We start from the raw sequence: 18,249 nt of genomic DNA, 5'->3' as shown, positions 1-18,249 counted from the left end.
CTCCGCTGGCTGGCATAGGCAGAGCTGGCAGAGCCCTGGGGCTACCTTACCTACCAGGCCACGTCATTAGGGACAGAGGGGCAGAGGCAGTTGGGGAGCTGTCTACCGGGCACTGTGGATGGGTGGCCGGTCTCAGTGCTTCCCTGCTGGTAACTCAGGCAGCCTGGGGAGCTTGCCCATCTGGAGAGGCAAGAGGCTGCTGTCTGCCACACACACGGCCTCCACCCTCCAGCCTCCACCCTCCCAAACTCCTTCCTGCCAGCATTAGAGAGGTCACCTCCCACGGGCTCCTCACACCATTAAGTCCAACCTCTGGCCTAGCTCGAGTGCTCAAGGGACTATAGCAAATCATCAAACTGCCTTGTGGCAGACCCACCTCGACATCAACCATGGCCTGTCTCTTAATTCATGAACATATGACTGACCTGTTTCCCCACCTGTCACCTGGGCATGATGAGAACAGCCAATTCATAGGGCTGTTGTAAAAATCCAAAGAGATCAGCCTAGCACCCAATGAACACTGAGAAATGGAAGTTGCTATTTAAAAAAATTTTTTTAATTGATTTTATTTATTTTATTTTTTAAAATATATTTTATTGATTTTTTTTTTTTTTTTTTTTTTTTTTTTTTTTTTTTTACAGAGAGGAAGGGAGAGGGATAGAGAGTTAGAAACATCTTTCAGCTGTCTCCTGCACACCCCCTACTGGGGATGTGCCCACAACCAAGGTACATGCCCTTGACCGGAACCGAACCTGGGACCCTTCAGTCCGCAGGCCGATGCTCTATCCACTGAGCCAAACCGGTTAGGGCTGATTTTAGAGAGAGAGGAAGGGAAAGGGAGAGAGAAAAACATTGATGGGCTGCCTCCCGTATGCCTCGCACTGGGGCTCAAGCCCGCATCCCGGGTACATCCCCTGACCGGAAATCGAACCAGTGACTTCCTGGTGCATGGGCTGATGCTCAACCCATTGAGCACACTGGCTGGGCTGGAAGCTGCTATTATTATTCATTCAACAAATATCTGTGCCTGGTGTGGATGAAGGGTATTGAGATAGGCACCATTCTTGAGCACTTGGAAGGAGGCACTGAGGGGGAATCCGATTCTGATGTCATCAGCATCACTTGGAGCTAGGTAAATTCAGGTTCCCAGGCCCCACTGCCCAGAGTCTGGGATGGTCCTGGAGTCTGTTGCTTGAGCTACCCAACCCCTGGATGATTCTGAGGCAGGTAGTCCTGGGGACACTTTTTGAGTAATCCTGACTTGGGTTTTCTCAGCCCTAGGAGAGCTGGTCCTTTGTGGCCCCTCCCACCAGAAAAGGGCTTTAAAAGCTCCACACACTTTGTTGGTTTCTTCTCCTCGAGATATAAAACTTGAAGACCTCATCCCTTCCACTCAGGGACAGAAGGAGGAGGCAATGAGAGCTGAAAGGCTGAGTTCAGGAGAGGGGTGGGGGAGAATGAATAAAACAGTTCAATCAACTTTTATATTGGAGGCCTTCTCAGAACTGTTATTGTCAGTTTCCTGGAGGGGCTATACAGGATGCCAAATGTCCCATAATTATTTGGCCAGGGAACCATTTTTTTCCTCCATTTGTGGATGATGGGTTAAGCAGAGTTATTTAGGATGTTCCCTAAAGAGGAATAAGTCACAAATCTCTATACAGCATGAGGCATTCCTCATCTCTTTGAACATGAGACCCCTTTCTTGATGGAGAAGAGCACATGAAACAAAGGAATAACTAAGTAAATCTACTCCTTGGCAATGGAACTACCAAGAAAAACACCAATGGCTGCACCTATCTTCAAAGGCAACAGCTATGTTTTTGGAGAATGACTCTAGAACAGGGCCAGACAGTCAATGTTTTTGGCTTTGTGAGCAGACAGTCTCTGTTGTAATGACTCAGTTCTGCTATTGTAGTGTAAAAGCAACCACAGATGATATGTAAACAAGTGTGGCTCTGTGCCAATAAAACTTTATTTCTAGACATTGAAATTTAATTTCATATACACTGAGTGGCCAGACTATTATGATCTCTGAACGCATAATAATCTGGCCAGTCAGTGTGTGTGTGTGTGTGTGTGTGTGTGTGTGTGTGTGTGTGTGTGTGTATTCTGTCTAATAAAAGAGTAATATGCAAACTGACTGTCACTCTAACACACAAGATGGCTGCCCCTATGTGGTCAAAGATCCTGCCTCCATGTGGACACAATATGGCCACCAAAAGATGACCAGCAGGGGAGGGCAGTCGGGAGGGACCAGGTCTTCAAGGGAGGGCAGTTGGGGGTGATCAAGCCTGCAGGGGAGGGCAGTTGGGGGGGGGTCAGGCCTGCAGGAGAGAGCAGTTGGGGGGGGGACAAGGCCTGCAGGGGAGGACAGTTGGGGGGGCAGGCCTGCAGGGGAGAGCAGTTGGGGGGGGTACAAGGCCTGCAGGGGAGGACAGTTGGGTGGGACCCAGGCCAGCAGGGGCGGGCAGTTGGGAGCCAGCAGTCCTGTATTGTGAGAAGGATGTCCGACATGGGCGGTCGGACATCCCTCAAGGGGTCCCAGATTGGAGAGGGTGCAGGCTTGGCTGAGGGACCACCCTTCCCCCCCCCCTGCACGAATTTCGTGCACCGGGCCTCTAGTGTGTGTGTGTGTGTGTGTGTGTGTGTGTGTGTGTGTGTGTGTGTGTGTATGTATATACATATATATATACACATACACTAGAGGCCCGGTGCATGAATTCGTGCATGGGTGGGGTCCGGCCAGCCTGGCCAGGGGGAGGCAACATGGGTGGTTGGCCGGCCTGCCTGCTGGTCGAACTCCTGGTCGAGGGGACAATTTGCATATTAGCCTTTTATTATATAGGATATACACTGAGTGGCCAGATTATTATGCATTCAGCGATCATAATAATCTGGCCACTCAGTGTAATTTTCATGTCATGACATATTATCCATTGTCTTTTGATCCCCCACCCCTTCCCAATCATTCAAGAATGTAAAAATCATTCTTAGCTCATGGGCCATACAAAAACAGGTGGTGTCCTTAGTTGGTGGCCTGTTTTGGACACTAGATCCTATAACCAAATGGTTTACATCTTAGATGAGACCATTCCGAGGAAAGGGAAAGAAAACTCACCCTCCTCATCTATCAAATGGCTTCAAAAAGGAACTTACAGGGGGGTGGGGAAATTAACTATAATGATGTAGGTTTCCCTCATCCTCTATACCCCATTAGTTTCTAAGACTTGTCAATAATTCTTCCAAAATATATCCTAAGGCTGGGCACTTCTCTCCATCTTCATCAACACCATGCAAGTCTGAGCTGCCATCATCTCTTGCCTGGATCCCTGCCACAGCCTTGTCACTAGCTCCTGGCTTCACTTTTACCTCTATAATCTAAAAGATCCTTTGAAAATACAAACACTATTCAAAAGGCTCCACGGCTCCCCATCACAGAGAATAAGTAAAATTCAGAGCCCTTCCCATGACCATAGGTTTCTGTGGGATCTGGCCCTTCTAGTCCCTGCCTTTCTCGCTCTGGATGTTTTAGTCACAATATCTCTCATTCCTAAAATGCTCCAGCCCTCCTCCAGCCTCAAGACTTTTGCATCAGCTCTTCCCCCTATAAGCATGCTCTCCTCACCTCCACCTCCATCATTGGCTCCTTCTTTTCATTCAGGTCCCAGCTCATTTGTCACCTTCTTGTATTTCAAGTGTCCCTCCCCCCAGGACTCTGGAACACATACTCCTGTTTTTTTCTTCCCAGCCCTGTATTTCTCTGGTGGTTTATTTCCTTACTCATAATTCCTCCTCCCTCATAACACCAAGGGCAGAGATCTTGCCAACCTTGTCCATCACTCCAACCCCAGCTCCTAGACCACAGTGGGGGCTCAACTTTTACTGTCAAATGAGTGTCCATGGGCTGGGGACACACTGCTAGTGAATGTCAAAAGCCAGTTAGAATCTACTGATTGGTGAGACTTTGTGAAAAAGTTATTGCTGTCCTGGCCAGTGGGGCTCTGCAGTTAGAGCGTCAGCCAGAGCACTGGAGGGTGTGGGTTCAATTCCCGGTCAAGGGCATGTATCTAGGCTTTGGGTTCACTCCTTAACCCTGGTCAGGGCGCATGCAGGAGGTAACCAAACGATGGACACATTGATGTCTGTTTCTCTCCCCCTCCTTCTACTTTCTCTAAAAAAAAAAAAAAAAAAACAGAAAAGAAAGAAAAAGTTATTGCCTTCTGCCAGCAGCAGGCTTGTGTTACAGGGGTGGATGATGCCTCCTGGTGCAGAATGAGCCCCCTAGATCAGGAAGAACATATACTTTGAGGCTGTTATCTGTAGGCTACGTCCCTGGTGCATGGCCCATCCTCTATCCTCATCCCCAAAATGCTAGGGGGTGTATAGGGAGGAAAGGGCAAGGACCTCAGCTCCAGGAATTCCTTTCCCATGATATCCACACCCCCAGCTTACCCAGCTGACTCCTGGAAAGCTTGAGTGGGGGCCCGGGGCCCAGGGCCCAGGGACAATTTTTCTTTCTGGCTACTCTCCTAAAGCCAGAGAAGGGCCTTAGGAGAGTAGAGTCCTGGCATCCAGCTCCTGAGATCCCTGTCACTAGCCACACAGCCCAGCAAGCGAGTCAACCTTTCAAGCCACTACGCTCTCACCCCATTCAAAACAATAAAAATAAATGCAAACAGTGTAATTCCGAGGGCTGAGCAGGAAGTGACAATCATTATAACAGTAACAGCTAACATAATTTGAGCAATTACTATGTATTTGATGCTCAACTTGTATTCTCTCATGGAATCCACAGCACAGTAACATGAGATTAAAATCATTACCAATGATTACTGCCCCCCAGCTTAGATAGGAGGAAACTGAAGCCCAGGAAGTTAAGTATCTTGCCCAAGAGCAAAGCTAGAGAGCAAATTGTTTCAAGGACAAGCAAACCAAACCAGTGTTCCTACCATAGTCAAATGACCCTCTGGGCTTGAGCCCTTTAAATGTAAAAGTTGCCCTGCCAGCAAAGCTCAGTGGTTGAGTGTTGACCTATAAACCAGGATGTCACAGGTTCGAGTCCCGGTCAGGGCACATGCCCGGGTTGTGGGCTCAATCCCCAGTAGGGAGCATATAGGAGGCAGCCGATCAATGATTCTCTCTCATCATTGATGTTTCTCTCTCTCCCTCTTCCTTTCTCTCTGAAATCAATAAAAGTATATATAAAAAAATAATTGTAAAAGTTATGGGAGGTGGGTGACAGTCAACAAGAGTAGATAATCAGAATCATCTCTTTCTGCTCAAAATTTGCTTTTCTAACAGGTGGTGATCTTTCTGGCAATTCGGTTATTTCTAGATCTTTACTGAAAATTTTCTAACTTTCAAGGGGTTCTACACCAACTCTCAGAGGGTCTGGCCTAGGAAAATTCCCTGCAGAAGTGAACCCCTGCCCTAGCCTTATCTTAAATCCTCAGGGGAAAGCTTTGGGAGAGCCTGAAATGGGATCCTTCTCCTTGAAGTTTGATTGATTTTAAAAGTGGCAGTTTGGCCCTGGCTGGTGTGACTCAGTTTGGTGAGTGTCATCCTGTGCACTGAAAACTCGCTGGTTTAATTCCCAGTCAGTGCACATACCTAGGTTGCGGGTTTGATCCCCAGTTGCGAGTGCTTATGGGAGGCAGCCGATTGATGTTTCTCTCTCACATTCTCTCTCTCCCCCTCTTCCTTCCTCTCTAAAAAAAAAAAAAAAAAATCAATAAAAACCTATTTAAAAAGACGTAGTAAAAAAAAAGTGGCCATTTGCACATAGCCACTCAGCTCTGCTGATGTCAAACTCCAAAGCAAGATGGAGACTAGGGAAAGTGGACTTGGCCTGGCTGGCTTAAAACAAAATTCTTCCCCAAGCTGGCAGCTCTTGTTGTCTGGCAAAGCAGTCCCTCAGATTCTCCTCTAACAAATGTGGAACACTTACTTCCCCTTCCCTCTGACCTCAGTGACTGCTCCCTCCTGCCCACGTGGTCCTGGAGGCTGGTACCTCCTCAGTAACATGTGACCCAACTGACACCAACTTGACTGACACAAAAACATGTGTCTCACCAAGAGTAGAAGCTTAATAAATCTAAGAAACTTCCTCAGGCACCATTTGCTATCCATCCCCAGAAAGGGAGACCAGGATGGGCAGAACAGCTAGGAATGGTCCCAACTCCAGTGACAAACTCCCTGCCCAGGGGCTACACCTGGTCTAAGACAGCAGCCCCAGAGAAGCAATCAAGTTCCTGTTCCTCTAACTCAGTCATTCAAGATCACTCTTCCCTACCATCAGATTCGATTTTTGCAAATCAAATCTTCCAGGCTAAAGCCATATTCCTAGCCCACAGCTTCTCCGTGAAACTTTGCCCTTGGCCTCCTCTCAGAGAGAAGGCAGATTTCCGAGGAAACTGCAGGGTTTAAATGGAAACTAGCTAATAGTTAAATCTATCAAACACATTCAGAAACAGTAGATGAGGTAAAAATTCAAAGATGAACCCTAGAGAAAGTCTTGAAAATAATTAGGAATCCTTGAAATGAAAAAAAGGGGGGGTTCTCCCCATTTTACAGGACGAAAAACTGAGGACTCAGCAGCTGTGGCTGGCACTGAGTCCTGGGGACAACTAGGGGGGTTCTAAAGAGAAAAGGCACAGGTGGCCTTCCATCGCTTGGGAGAGCGGTAAGGCTCCCGGCGACGCTGCCCCACCCGGTTCCAGGGTGCACAGGACGGCCCCGCCTACACCTTATGGCCTGGCCCCGCCTACCGACCTCGGCCCCGCCTCGCCCCTCCCTAGCTTCTATTGGCCCAACCTCCCCAGACCCGCCCCTCCACTCCTCCTGATATATAAAAGCCCCCCGCTGGGGCCCGTCAACCTCCGCTCGCCGTGGGCCAGCGAGCGCCCGCCCCTCGCGGGGGCCGGGCCGCGGGGCCTAGGGCGGGTGGTGTCGCCCCAGCTGGGCCCCGGCCCCCCTCCCCCACGGCCCCGACTGTCGCCGCCATTTTGACCGTCCGCCCCTTCCCCCGGGACTATGATTACAGCGACACCCGCCGCCCGAGCCTCGCCGCCCTCCCCGGCCCGCCACCCCGGCCGTCCCGATTACCTTGGCTTCTCCCCACTTCTGTCCGCAGACGGGCTTTCCAGAGGTCTCGGAGGCGATGTTGGGAGGGGGACAGAACGTGCCGGGGTCCCCGGGCCGGGTCGGGGATCGGGGTGGGGGTGGGGGTCGGCCGGGCGGTTGTTGTTGTTGACTCGCGTTGCCGGGTTGCTTGGTCGCCACGACTACCGTGGCTATGGCGCCTCCGTTTCCCTCACCGGGGCAACTGTTGCTACCCACCCTACTTACGTCACGGGCAAGGGCGGGGTCTCGGGTGATTGGCGACGCCAGAAGGAGTGATTGGACAATGCTGGGCCCTGCTGCTAAGCTATTGGTCCTAAAGCACGCTTTTCAACACCCTCTTGACTTTCTGGCGATCTGATTAATCGGCAGGAATGTCTATCAAAGGAAACTGAAACCTCAAAGGCAGCAGAGCCCGTCATTCCCGCAAGGAAGCAGCGGCTAAGAATAAAGGGGTGGGGTCTATGGCTTGCGGCTGTAAAGCTGCCTTGTGTTTCGACTAAAAGGACGTCAATCTACCCTAAAGGTTTGCCGCGCTCTCTAACTGGAGGCCACGAGCATGCGCAGCACGCAAGGCTAGCTGGGAGTGGTAGTCCGCTCCTGTGTACTATAAACGTCTTACCAAATATAAGGGTGAGGAAGAAGAGAGTGCTCTCTTCAGACGTCTCCTTCTGCCCGTGGGCCAGTTCATGGCCTCCCGCACTAAAGTCACGAGAGGAATGCGGTGCCGCAGCGCTGCTCGTCTGTGACGCTAGCGGCGGAGGCCGGACTCGGGGTTCGATTACGTCACGGGGCGCTCTTCCCCTCTCCCCCTCGCCCTATGACGATGAGATGGACTTGGGGAACTGAGGCCAGGTTCAATCCCAGGTCCCAGCCCCCAGCCCGATACCATCCCGGGAGCGACCCAACCCTTGGCATCTCCGCCCAGATCGGCCAGACGCGTGGCCGCCGTGCCCTCGCCCTCCTCCCAGCCCCGTAAAGGTCACCGAGGCCATGGCTACCGCGGCTATCTCAGCCCCGCAGGAGGCGCGGGCCGTCCTGGGAAAGGTCTCCCGCGGGCGGGGGACTTAATTAGAAGTTTCCACGTGGGTGATAAGCAAAGGTCAGCTGCCGCCCCTTCTTCACCGGGGGCTGGCGGGCGGAGGTGGGGGGAGCTCGGCCGCTTAGCCGAGCTCCGCACCGCCCCGGCGTCGGTGCCTCGGTTTTCCCCAGGAGAGAATAGAAAAGACAGAATGGTGAGCCCTTTGGGTGCAACAACTCAACCATCAAGATAAATATTTTAATAAAATACTTTTAAAATATCAAAATTAGCCTGGCTGGCATGGCATGGAGGTCACGGTTCAATTCCTGGTTAGGGCACATGCCCGGTTGCAGGCTCGAACCCCAGTATGAGGCGTGCAGAAGGCAGCTGATGGATGATTCTCGTCATTGATGTTTTTTTTTCTCTCTCTCAAATCAATAAAAATATATTTAAAATAAATAAGTATCAAAAAAAAATGGAAAAGAGTCCATGATGAACAAAATACCAAAACTTTAAATAAAAACTACTGGGATTAGGGTGAGGTGAGTCATGTAAGTGCAGGGTCAGTTCTTGTGTTACTTTTAAAAAATATATTTTGGTCATCTTTTTTGCATTAATTTTGATTTTTGAAAACAATAATTATTGAGTTTTTTGACACTCCATTAAATTTTGTGCCCTAGTCCTTTTTGAAACAAAAGAAGGAGGAAAAAGAAGGCAAAGGCTTAGAGCCGGAGGTTCTAGTTCTGTTGTGGGACAAAAAGTGGTTTTTGTTTCCTACTTCAACCAGTATTACACTTCCTCTTTGCAAGGCACAGGCTGTGAAGTGAAAGCAGATAAGTATTTAGAGTTTGCATTCTACTAGGGGAGACACAATTATCAGTGAAATTAGTACATAAAATTAGTTTATAAAGGCTGTAGGAGAAACATTAGAGGGTGTGCGGGAAGAGAGAGAGGATGCTGTAGCCTATGTCACCTGAGCAGGGTTGTTAGGCAGTTAGACAGGCTTGAGCAGAGCAAGGGTGATAGGCCAGGTACAGAGGGTCACCAGGGCTGAAGGCCTCGAGTGCCTAGCAACCAGCAAAACTGGGAAAGCAAGGACCTCCCCACAGGATAACCTTTCCTCTTCTAGTATATCGCCCTGTCATGCAGGTTTAGACACCCTGACCTTTCATATTGCTGGTCATGTGGTTTTGACCCTTCCTTGACCTTTCCTCCTCTGGCATGTTGCTAGTCATGAAGGTTAGATCCCCTTAGGGGGGGAATGAACAAGGGAGCTGGAGAACAGCCCTTAATCATTAAGCCCCCAGGACAGTGAGGTTCCCACCGGCATCAAATACATCTAGGCCTTAGTTGTGTTTCAACTCCAGGCCCAGTAAAGCAGCAAAACAAGACAAGCCACAAGCAATGCCTTGGCTGACTCAGGACCAGCAGCATTGACTAATGACCCCCTGCGGTGGGGCCAACCAATCAGTAGAGACCACGACCCTGAAAGTATACACCTGGAAAGCTGATGAATATTCTATTGGGATCTTCCCCTGAGACCTCCAGATAAACACCCTCAAGATGAGGACCCAGGGCAGTAGGCAACTCTATCGAGCACTCCTGTGTCTTCCCCACCCCCTTCCACCAGACTTGTTTTCCTTGCCTCTCTCTCACAAGCTCCCAGGGCCCCTTTGGTTTTGTAACTTGTTCCCTGAGCCCACGGCAGCTCACTTCTCGTCCGCGGCTCAACTCTTCAACATCTGTGACTTTCTAAATAAACTTTTCCTTGTATTTGAATCTTGGGTCTGAATGCTTTCTTAGCCAGAACTCAAGTACTGAGGTTGGTTGCTTGAGCAAACATCTGGCTGAAGCAAAAGGAGCAAAGAGGAAAGCACCAGCAGGTGAGGTCAGAGAGGTAATGTAGCTAGATGAACCCTCCCAATAAACCTGAGCAGGTGAGCAGAGGCTCAGAGGGTGAAGGAGCTCCCCAGCGTCTCAAAGCTGGAGGCACCAGAGCCCAGACAGCCTGTCTCATTTTCTGGGACTTTCCAATGTGCTTTGCTGCCCCTGGTGTGCCCCTCGATGGAAGAGGAGAAGCAGCAGCCCCAGTCTGCCTGGAAATGCCAGCTGAGCCTCAGACCAGACAAGTCCCACCAACAATTAATTGAGTCTTCCAGGCGGGAGGTGCCTGGGATCTATCCCAGTTGGCAAAGCAAGTTGTTCAGCCCCTGCAGCTGCTTCTGTGAGAGGAGTCGGCTCCTAGGGTCAACCAGGTGGGAGGGGGGACCTAGAAGCCGTGTTTCCACCTCTCACCAATTTTTCCATCTTCCTGAAGTCTGTGAACCCCAGGATGGGCACCACCATGCCTGGAAATAATTTCTTCAGTCACAAATATCCTGTATAATAAAAGCCTAATATGCTAAGTGTCCGACGGTTGGTTCGACTGTTCCACCAGTCACTATGATGCGCACTGACCACCAGGGGGGCAGACGCTCTGACCAGTAGGTTAGCTTGCTTCTGGGGTCTGGGCCAATCCATCAGGACTGGGCGAGACAGGCTGGACACACCCTGGAGCCCTCCGGCAGTACCTTCCTCAGTCCCTCCCCGCCATCGTGTACCCTTGGGGTCCCTCGGCCTGGCCTGCGGGGATCAAGCCGAAACCAGCTCTCCAACATCCCCCGAGGGGTCCCGGGTTGCAAGAGGGCGCAGTTCATTATAAGTCTTCATGGCAGGAAAGCCAACTTGGGGCTAGAAATGTTCTATATTTTTAACTAATGATATTTGCACGAAGGTACAGACCTAAAAATTTCCTCATCTTTTCATTAAAGATCTGTGCATTCACTTATTTATTTTAATCCTCACCTGAGGACATGCTTACAGAAAGGGAGAAAGAGAGAGAAAGAGAGAGAGAAAGAAACATCCATCGGTTGCCTTCCGTACATGCCCCAACTGGGATTGAACCTGAAACCCAGGTATGTGCCCTTACCAGAAATTGCACTGTCCTTTCAATGCACAGGATGATGCTCAGCCAATTGAGTCACTCCAGCCGGGCAAGATCTGTGCATGTATGTATGTTAAACCTCAATTTGCAAATTAAAAACACACACATTTATTGTACCATTGGAAGCGGTTCACGATCAACTCCTTCCTGGAAACATTGGTAATTGAAAGTGAGGAGTTAAGAAAACACCCAGTGTGACTTCCATGAGGGTGAGTGCTTCACAGGTGTCGCTGTAGGATGGCAGCTGCCCGCCCAGGGCACTGAGGGGCCCGTGGGGGAAGGGGCTCTGAAAAAAAATTCGGGATAAATAAATAAATAATAAATAAAAGTAAGGAGTTAAGCATGGTCTTCCCTTCCCAATAATAGCTGTGTTTCACGGTCACCAAAAACCCCAAGAAGAATGCCAGCAAAAGAAAATGTAGAAGGAAAGAGAGAATTAGAAAAATTATTGTTTTGCAAAAGCCCATGAAATCAGTAAGACAGTGACCATAATGGGCTCTACAAAACATCTGTTGTACCCCGAATCTCACAAAGGACGCCTCAAAAAGTTGAGTTATGGAGTCATTTATTAAAGGCCAGTGGCTATGAGGGGCAACATGCTCCAGATCTCGCAACCCCGAAAGGTTCGCCACATCTGGCTTATATGCAGAATATCACAAAGGTATCGATTACATCTTTGGGTTTGGAATGAGGAACCTGGTTTGCACAAAGCAGTTACAGAAGCGAAATTGAGCAAGTTAGTTATCTATAAAGATTAAGTATAGTTTTGGGTCTACGGATCACTGAATCAACAGAAACACATTATCTGGGGCCACTGAGACAATTTAGAATAATTGTGCTGTCCAGATTCTGGGACCACTGAGTCAACTGGAATGCATTATCTGTAGCTACTGAGGCAATTTAGGGTAATTGAGCTGTCCTGGTTCCCAGAAGAATGTACTTCGATAACCAGTGAGATCACAATCAATGGGATATTCAAACCACCATCAATGGAATATTCAATCGATTGGGATAGCATACCTAAGTTCAGAAAATCAAAATAACTTTTCTATTGTTTTAGCAAGCAAATAATTACAGAAGCCAAAACAGCAGGGTTAAAGTTAAAGTTAAAACTGCAGTTTCTACCTGAGATGATTGCTACCATACTTCACATCATGTGAGTGAATGCTAGGAACAAGATATAAACAGGGGCCCGGCTGGCATGATTCAGTGGTCGAGTGTCGACCTATGAACCTGGAGGTCAGGGTTTGATTCCCGGGTTGTGGGCTCAATCCCCAGTGCAGGGCATGCAGGAGGCAGCCAGTCAATGATTCTCATCATTGATGTTTCTCTCTTTTTCTCTGAAATCAATAAAAAAAAATTTTTTTTAAGATATGCACAGCCCTAACTGGTTTGGCTCAGTGGATAGAGTGTCGGCCTGCGGACTGAAGGGTCCCAGGCTCGATTCCGGTCAAGGGCATGTACCTCAGTTGTGGGCACATCCCCAGTAGGGGGTGTGCAGGAGGCAGCTGATCAATGTTTCTCTCTCATAGATGTTTCTAGCTCTTTATCCCTCTCCCTTCCTCTCTGTAAAAAATCAATAAAATATATATATTTTTTAAAAAAAGATATGCACAGGGTGCCAGAGGGCCCACTGGGTGTAGGAGAATGGACTTGCCATGGAGGACAGAATGTCACCAGCAGTAGCTCTGATGAAGCTCAGGATCAAACTAGAGGGACCCAGTGCTTTGTGGGCCTCTTAATGTGACGCAAAAAGGAAGTTCACAGCTTTCCCTAGGACACATCTTGCCAAAATGTTAAACCTGGCTCTGATCAAGTCTCTCAACCTAACATCCAATTGGCAGGAAATGGAAGGGGTCAAAAAAACAAGTTAAATGACAACATCAGGAAGCAACAGACAAATTCAGAGGACGGGTTGCACCATGGGACAACTGTCCCGGTCTCTCAACAAATCAGTCATGTAAAAAAAAAAAAAAAAAAAGTGGGGACTATTCTAAGGCGGGTGGCTCCGCTGACATTTGGAGCCAAATCATTCTTTGCTATGGAAGAGGGCTGTCCTGTGCATCACACCCCCTTGACAGGTGTAACAGTTGTCTGCAGACACAGCCAAATGTCTCCGGAAATACTGCCCTAGAGGATGGTGGAGTGACTGACAGAAGGACAGGCGGTCCCCAGGCTGTCCAGCAGTGGAGACAAGTAAACATTCTCTCTTGTTTAACCCAGTTATTAGCTCCCTGTTGAACTGGGAGGACTGTGACTTGGCAGTTGTATTCCAAGTTTTTATATTCATTGAAAGTTTTGCACAAGGATAAGAATGTTCATTGAGGCCCTAGCTGGTTTTGCTCAGTGGATAGAGCATCGGCCTGTGGACTGAAGGTCCCGGGTTCGATTCCTGTCCAGGGCATATGCCCAGGTTGTGGGCTCGATCCCCAGTAGGGGGCATACAGGAGGCAGCCAATCAATGACTCTCTCTCATTGATGTTTCTATCTCTCTTCCTATCCCTTCTCTCTGATATCAATAAAAAAGAAAAAAAAAGAAAAATGAAATAAGAAGCCTCCATGATACAGAATATTATACCAACCAACAGTGAAAGCAACAAAGTAGATCTTTTAAAATGTAGTGCTAGCCTGACCAGGTGGCTCAGTTGTTTGGAATACCGTCCCATACACCAAAAAGGTTGCGGGTTTGATTCCTGGTCAAGGCACATACCTAGGTTATGGGTTTAATCCCTTGTCAGAATATATATGGAAGGCAACTGATCAATGTTTCTCTCTCTCTCTCTCTTTCTCTCAAGTCAATAAAAATGTATCTTTGGGTGAGGATTTTAAAAATGTAGTACTAATGGGGTGAAACCCAGACACTATAGCATTTTAAGATAAAGCAACCTTGCTCCTGATCCAAGTGGCAAGAGCAGGAGGTCTCCACAGAATTTTGCTAAAAGGGAGAAAAAAAGAAACTTAAACTATCCCCTAATGTGCTAGTGAGTAAGGAAATACAAATCTGACACTTGGTGTATTGAAATGTGAACAAGACATCCTTCTGATAGGCTGGCAATTTCTCATAAAGCTGAACCATTTCTGCTTATTATACATGAGGTGTAGTGAATGGAGGGATTCTTTGAACAAACTTTTCAAACTATATGCACAATAAGGCAAAAGAAAAAAATATATTTAATTGATATATAAACACTATCCATTGATAAAATGGAATAGAATGTCAGGGACACCCACTAAAATAGGTTTTGGGAAATATATTGCAAGGAGGGGTTTGATGAGTTAAGACAATCTTTTTTTAAAACTATATTTTATTGATTTTTTACAGAGAGGAAGGGAGAGGGATAGAGAGTTAGAAACATCAATGAGAGAGAAACATCAATCAGCTGCCTCCTGCACACCTCCTACTGGGGATGTACCCGCAACCAAGGTACATGCCCCTGACTGGAATCGAACCTAGGCCCTTTCCGTCCTCAGGCTGACGCTCTGTCCACTGAGCCAAACCGGTCAGGGCTTAAATATATTTTTATTGATATCAGAGAAGAAGGGAGAAGGAGAGATAGAAACATCAATGATGAGAGAGAATCATTGATGGGCTGCCTCCTGCACGCCCCCCCACGGGGATCAAGCCTACAACCCGGCATATGCCCTTGACAGGGCATATACCCGGGACCTTCAGTCCACAGGCCGATGCTCCATCCACTGAGTCAAACCATCTAGGCAGGGGCTTAATCACAAGGAACAACAACAGCCTGTAATTATTGGAATCGAGAGTCTAGGTCAGTGGTCGGCAAACTCATTAGTCAACAGAGCGGCAAACTGCCCCTCGCGAGTGGCAGTTTGCCCACCACTGAGTTAGGGCAAGTTAAGACCATCTTGATCTTGGAAACCTATTCCTAAAAGTACTGCATCATCACACCGAAAGGAAAGTTGGAAAAGAACAGAATGAACTGAGATTTACAGATAAAAACAACAAAAAGAGGCGGCCCCCTAAATACTTGGGCTTTTAGAGAAAAAATGCATGGGGCTCATGAACATGTGTCAACCTCTCTTCCTCCATCCCCACTGTTGAAAAAAGCTGAAGGAAATAAGTTAACAAATGCTTTGACTATTAAAAAATATAATGTATCATGGAGCTAAAAGGATACAGATGTTGAGAACTGGTACACAATGCCATTGTGCCAATTGCAACATACTCATACAAAATAAAGAGTAAACATATAAACATACAAAATTATACATCCTGTTCTTAAAGAATATCTACCTATGCAGGACCACACAGCAAATGCCTTGGAGATGCTGGCAGTGAATCAGGAAGGGCAAGGAATTGGGGATCTTGGATGGAAGGGGAGGGGATGAAACCAGTGAAGGCTTTGCACAGACCAATGAAGGTATGATAGAGTTTGGGGAGAGGTGGGGCTGAGTGAGACCTGGGTTCACTGCCATTTGGGGGACAGATATCACAGTGCAAAAGGCTGAGGGTCAAGAAGGAGGTGAGGAATGGAGACAGTGAGTACAGGTGAGATGTATTTGAGTCAGGAAGCCAAATTCTAAATATGCACTGTCCAATGTGGTAGCCTCTAGTTCCATGTGGCTATTTTTGTGGGGGAAGAGATGCCTTTTATTTCTTTTTCTTGTCTAATTGTTCTGGCTAGAACTTCCAATACTATCTATAATAATAAAAGCGTAATATGCTAATTAGACCGGACAGCTGAACGACCTTCCAGACTTCTGGACGTCATTCCGGACGTCCTTCCAAATGAAGCCGCGATGGCGGGGGATGAGGCAGAGGTGGCTAGGGGTGATCAGGCAGGCAGGCGAGCAGTTAGGGGCAATAAGGCAAGCAGGCAGAGTGGTTAGGGGCGATCAGGCAGGCAGGCGAGTGGTTAGGAGCCAGCAGTCCCGGATTTCGAGAGAGTGCAGGCCAGGCTGAAAGATCCCCTCCTCCATGCACAAATTTCATGCACTGGACCTCTAGTGTTGAATAAAAGTAGTGAGAGTACACATCCTTGTCTTGTTCATGATCTTAGATGAAAACCTTTTAGTGTTGTCCAGCTGGCATGGCTCAGTGGTTGAGCATAGACCTATGAACCAGGAGGTCACAGTTCAATTCCTGGTTAGGGCACATGCCTGGTTTGCGGGCTCAATCCCCAGTGTGGGGCATGCAGGAGGCAGCTGGTCAATGATGCCCTCTCATTATTGATGTTTCTATCTCTCTCCCTCTTCCTTCCTCTCTGAAATCAATAAAAAAAAATATATATATATATATATATATATATATATATATATATATATATATATATATTTTAAAAAGCTTTTAATGTTGTACTGCTGAGTATATTAGCTATGAGCTTATCATATACTAGTGGCCCGGTGCACGAAATTCATGCACATTAAAAGGTGATTAATTAGAGGAAATAATTTAATATTGCTATTTGCCTTTTCTCTACAATAAAAGTGTCAGAGATGAAAGAAAATTAGTAAAATGTATAAGAAAATCTTCCTCCTATCAGAGTCTGGGTAACACCATGGGACCCAGAGTCAAGTCCCCACCCACCCACATGCTCCTCAAAATCGTGTGAGACCCAGACCCAGCAGCCCGCCCCCCCCTCATTGGGATAGATCCAGACCTGGCAAGTCCCACCCTTGTCAAGCCCCACTGGGCAGGGAACGTAGCCTGAGGTTCCCCGTCAAGCCCCGCCAGGTGTGGGACATGGCCTGAGATCCCCTGTCAAGCCATGCTGGGTGGGGGGCATGGCCTGAGGTCCCCCGTCAAGCCCTGCCAGGCGGGGGGGGGGGGGCGGGGCACAGCCTCAGGTCCCCTGGCCCGGCACCGGGAGGGGGGAACAGCCTCAGGTCCCCTGTCAAGCCACATCGGCAGGGGAGTGCAGCCTTAGGTCCCCCCTGGGCAGGGGGCGTGGCCTGAGTTCCCCCGACCCAGCACTGGGGGTGCACCTTGAGGTCCCCTGTCAAGCCCTGCCAAGCAGGGGGGTGCAGCCTCAGGTTTCCTGGCTCGGTGCTGGGGCGGGGGGTGTGGCCTGAGGTCCCCTGGCCTGGTAACAGGGTGGGGGGCGCAGCCTGAAGTCCCCTGTCAAGCCCCACCTGCTGGGGGGCATGGCCTGAGGTCCCCCCGCCTGGCGCTGGGGCGGGGGAGCAGCCTGAGGTCCCCTAGCCCAGCACCAGGATGGAAAGTGCACCTTGAGGTCCTCTGTCAATCCCTGCTGGGTGTGGAAGGTGGCCTGAGGTCCTCTGTCAAGCCCCACTGGGTGGGGGGCGAGGCCTGAGATCCCCTGTCAACCCTGCCAGCCTGATGTCCCCTGTCAAGCCCCATGGGGCCGGGGGAGGGTGTAGCCTCAGGTCCCTGCTGATTGCTTGTTAAGGCTCCTTATGGGAACTTGGCCTCAGCTGTGGGTGCAGCCATCTTTGTGACGGAGTGATGGTCAATTAGCATATTCCCTCTTTATTAGATAGGACTAGAGGCCTGATGCACAAAATTCGTGCAAGGGGCTCGACCCTTCTAAGCCCCGGCTGCCTCGGCCGGCCCTCACAGCCCTGGCTTCGTCTGGAAGATCATCCAGACGGTTGTCTGGATGGTCGTTCTGCTGTTCGGTCTAATTAGCAAATTAGCTCTTTATTATATGGAATAGCCTTTATTATGTTGAGGTACATTCCCTCTATACCCAGTTTATTGAGTGTTTTTATTATGAAAGAAATGTTGAATTTTGTCAAATGTTTTCTTTTTTTGCATCTATTGAAATGATATAATTTTTATCCTTCATTTTTGCTAATGTGATGTATCATATTGATTTGTGGATGTCAACCATCCTTGTATCTCTGGGATTAATCCCACTTGATCATGGTGTATGGTCCTTTCAATGTGCTGTTGAATTCGGTTTGCTAATATTTTGTTGTGGACTTTTGCATCCATGTTCATCAGGTATACTGACCTGTAATTTTCCATGTGGCTATTAAAACTAAAAGCAATGCTCTAGCTCATTTGCTCAGTGAATAGAGCGTCGGCCTGTGGACTGAACGGTACTGGGCTCAATTCTGGTCAAGGGCACATGTCCAGATTACGGGCTCGATCCCCAGTAGGGGGCGTGCAGGAGGCAGCCAATCAATGATTCTC

At 48.5% G+C, this 18,249-nt stretch overlaps 1 protein-coding gene across 3 annotated transcripts in view; it reads right to left on the bottom strand.

The window, feature by feature from the left end:
- Positions 1-7,348, bottom strand: part of RFX1 (regulatory factor X1) — a 35,652-nt gene extending 28,304 nt beyond the window's left edge. For 2 of the 3 annotated variants that reach the window (XM_080671869.1, XM_080671867.1), the window contains exon 1: positions 7,108-7,348. The gene's annotated coding sequence lies outside the window, so the exon portion shown is untranslated. The remainder of the gene's footprint in view (positions 1-7,107) is intronic. The other variant, XM_080671868.1, reaches the window with a different exon arrangement.
- Positions 7,349-18,249: the final 10,901 nt, after the last annotated feature.

The sequence above is a fragment of the Plecotus auritus genome (genome assembly GCF_963455305.1).
Source record: "Plecotus auritus genome assembly, chromosome: 6".
Taxonomy (NCBI): Eukaryota; Metazoa; Chordata; class Mammalia; order Chiroptera; family Vespertilionidae; genus Plecotus; species Plecotus auritus.
This window is presented reverse-complemented; position numbering and strand designations above follow the sequence as displayed.